This window comes from Salmo salar, chromosome ssa09 (genome assembly GCF_905237065.1).
Source record: "Salmo salar chromosome ssa09, Ssal_v3.1, whole genome shotgun sequence".
Classification (NCBI taxonomy): domain Eukaryota; kingdom Metazoa; phylum Chordata; class Actinopteri; order Salmoniformes; family Salmonidae; genus Salmo; species Salmo salar.
Genome location: NC_059450.1, coordinates 2,276,373 through 2,280,266, shown reverse-complemented (window position 1 = coordinate 2,280,266; position 3,894 = coordinate 2,276,373).

Below are 3,894 nucleotides of genomic sequence, written 5' to 3'. Positions count from 1 at the left end.
TTTGTAGAAAAAGCGTAAATTTCATTGCTATGGAATAGCACTGTTCAGGGTTAGCATTACCTTTTGGTCAGAGAACAGGCGTCCTCACTCATGGGTTTTCATTGTTTGATTTATTTGTAATGAAACAGTTTATCTGTGTAGATCTTTTGGCAATAACCTTATATGGTTATATGTAACAGAGCAGCCTAATAGGCAATTACTAGTTTCTATGTAATGTATGTGAAAGGAATATTAATTGACAGATTTGATGTATTTTTGTGTTTTCTTTTATATTGTGGACATACTGGTCTATATGTTTGTACTTTTATGATATGAAAATTGAATTTGGTGTGAAACTTTAAAAAATTGAAACTGGAAAAAAAAGAACAATATGCATTACTGGATATTTTAAATATGAGTGACAACTGTTTGGAGTTTCTGACAGCCACTATGTGAGCTTATTACATTATATACACTATTTCCTATGATCGTCTATGTAGAAGAACCCCTTACCTTCTAATGACTTGTGTAGCTTGTGAGCATCAGATTAAAACTTGTCTCAGCTTTTCATAGATAGCGTTTAATAGTTTGTAGACCAAAGCATTCTGACTCTACAAATGTTCTTGGAAAAAAGACCCTGGCCCCTTCTGGATCCTCGAACACGACTATAGCTCAGCCCCCGTTAATCACAGAGACTAACGGTTGGTAACGGATACAGAAGAAATAGACAAATCTAAATGGTACAACCCAGAAGGATGTAGCTCAAACACACAATGTTTAAAAGGGGTTAGAAGTCCTAAATCGCAACGTTGCGACGGTGGGACTCATTGGGTTCAATAAAACTACTCTTAGATGAGTAATATACTGTAAGATAGTGACGCATTGTGGTACAGACTTTCCAGTAATTCCTGGTGCATACAGTACCTTGACTCTGGGAGACTGTGAGATGTGTTTAATGGGTTTAATGGTAGCTATCTGTTGCAATTTCCAGGGAAGTCATGATGCTGACACACATACACATCTTGCACACATGCGTGCACACACACACTGCTTGAACAGTGCCAAACTGCCGAATATCCCCTTTGTAGCCCGAGGCAGGGAGCTGGCGCCAGGGAACACTCAAGTCCTTGCTCAGCAAGAGGCTTATCACTAAAGCAGCCATGACTGCCGCACACACAATATCATGGACAGATCAGTTGCTTATTGGTGTGTGCATGCACACCACAGGTGCATACGCCTACACACAAACACCATCAAAAGCTAGATCAGTGCTTATCTGTGTGTTTGTGTGTAGACATATGTACCAGTGGTGAATATTAAAATCAATAGAATAACTTTATTTACCCAATACCCATATTTCAGTGTGTTTGGGGTCACTTAGAAATGTCCTTGTTTTCCATGAAAACATACATGAAATGAGTTGCAAAATAAATAGGAAATATAGTCAAGATGTTGACGAGGTTAGAAATAATAATTGTGTCCTTCAAACTTTGCTTTCGTCAAAGAATCCTCCATTTGCAGCAATTACAGCCTTGCAGACCTTTGGCATTGTTGTCAGTTTGTTGAGGTAATCTGAAGAGATTTCACCCCATTCTTCCTGAAGCACCTCCCACAAGTTGGAGTGTCTTGATGGGCACTTCTTACATACCATACGGTCAAGCTGCTCCCACAACAGCTCAAAGGGTTGAGATCCGGTGACTGCTGGCCACACCATTATAGACAGAATACCAGCTGACTGCTTCTTCCCTAAATAGTTCTTGCATAGTTTGGAGCTGTGCTTTGGGTCATTGTCCTGTTGTAGGAGGAAATTGGCTCCAATTAAGCGCCGTCCACAGCGTATGCCATGGCGTTGCAAAATGAAGTGATAGCCTTCCTTCTTCAAGATCTCTTTTACCCTGTACAAATCTTCCACTTTACCACCACCAAAGCACCCCCAGACCATCACATTGCCTCCACCATGCTTGACAGATGGCGTCAAGCACTCCTCCAGCATCTTTTCATTTTTTCTGCATCTCATGAATGTTATTTTTTTGTGATCCAAACACCTCAAACTTAGATTTGTCTGTCCATAACACTTTTTTCCAATCTTCCTCTGTCCAGTGTCTGTGTTGTTTTGCCAATCTTAATCTTTTCTTTTTATTGGCTAGTCTGATATATGGCTTTTTCTTTGCAACTCTGTCTAGAAGGGCAGCATCTCGGCATCGCCTCTTCACTGTTGATGTTGAGACTGGTGTTTTGCGGGTACTATTTAATGAAGCCACCAGTTGAGGACTTGTGAGGCGTCGGTCTCTCAAACTAGACACTCCAATGTACTTGTCCTCTTGCTCAGTTGTGCACCGGGACCTCCCACTCCTCTTTCTATTCTGGTTAGGGCCAGTTTGCGCTGTTCTTTGAAGGGAGTAGTACACAGCGTTGTACGAGCTCTTCAGTTTCTTGTCAATTTCTCGCATGGAATAGCCTTCATTTCCCAGAACAAGAATAGACTGACGAGTTTCAGAGGAATGTTCTTTGTTTCTAGCAGTTTTGAGCCTGTAATCGAACCCACAAATTCTGATGCTCCAGATACTCAACCAGTCTAAAGAAGGATAGTTTTATTGCTTCTTTAATCAGAACAACAGTTGTCAGCTGTGCTAACAATTGCAAAAGGGTTTTCTAATGATGTCAGGCGGTGGGTCTAGCTGGTGCATTAAGTCAGGCGTAGGATAGCACTTTACTTAATAAATAGCCCAAAGTAAACATACCAATGTGCGAACAATAACGGTTGTCACAAAACACGGGTGAACACAGCACCCGGAAAAAAACTGCCGGAAACGTACCGACCTGAACAATACAATCACACACAAAGACATGGGGGAAACAGAGGGTTAAATACATAACCAGTAATTGGGAAATGAAAACCAGGTGTGTGGGAAACAAAGACAAAACCAATGGAAAATGAAAAGTGGATCGGCGATGGCTAGAAGACCGGCGATGTCAACCGCCGAGCGCCGCCCGAACAAGGAGAGGAACCGACTTCGGCGGAAGTCGTGACAAATGATCAATTAGCCTTTTAAAATCATAAACTTAGATTAGCTAACACAACGTGCCATTGGAACACAGGAGTGATGGTTGCTGATAATGGGCCTCTATACCCCTATGTAGATATTCCATTAAAAATCAGACTTTTCCAGCTACAATAGTCCTTTAAAATATTAACAATGTCTACACTGTATTTCTGATCAATTTTATGTTATTTTAATGGACAAAAAATGAGCTTTTCTTTCAAAAACAAGCACATTTCTAAGTGACCCCAAACTTTTGAACGGAAGGGTATGTATATTTATTAATGTACCATCTATCTCTGCGTATGCATTGTTAATCTTTCTTCAAGTGCTTGAGTCATTTTTGAGATGTTTGGCCTTTGCGATTGGCATTTAGAACTCTCCACCCATGAGGTCTCCCTTATCTCACTTGAACTCTGTGTGTGTGTGTGTGTGTGTGTGTGTGTGTGTGTGTGTGTGTGTGTGTGTGTGTGTGTGTGTGTGTGTGTGTGTGTGTGTGTGTGTGTGTAACCCGCCACACTCATATCGCTCAACATGCCACATAGCAGTTGTTTCCTGTCTGCCCCTTTCTCTGACTCTCTTCTGTAGATCTTCCAGTGCCCTGGCTTTGCCTGTCCCGAGGAACGCAATAAACACACATCAACATTGCGAATGCTTCCTCCCTCTGCGCCCATTAAACCCAGGGCTGCCAAGAGATAATTATATTAACAAGGACATCTTTAATAATATGAGATTGAATTGGATTTTTGATGAAGGACGAAACAGTGCTGACATTTTGGATCTCGTGATGAGGCCCTTGGTTTAGGTGATAACTATCTCACAGGAAATGGTAGAGCTGCTGACAAAAGCGGGAAAAAAGAACATGGCACAGAAA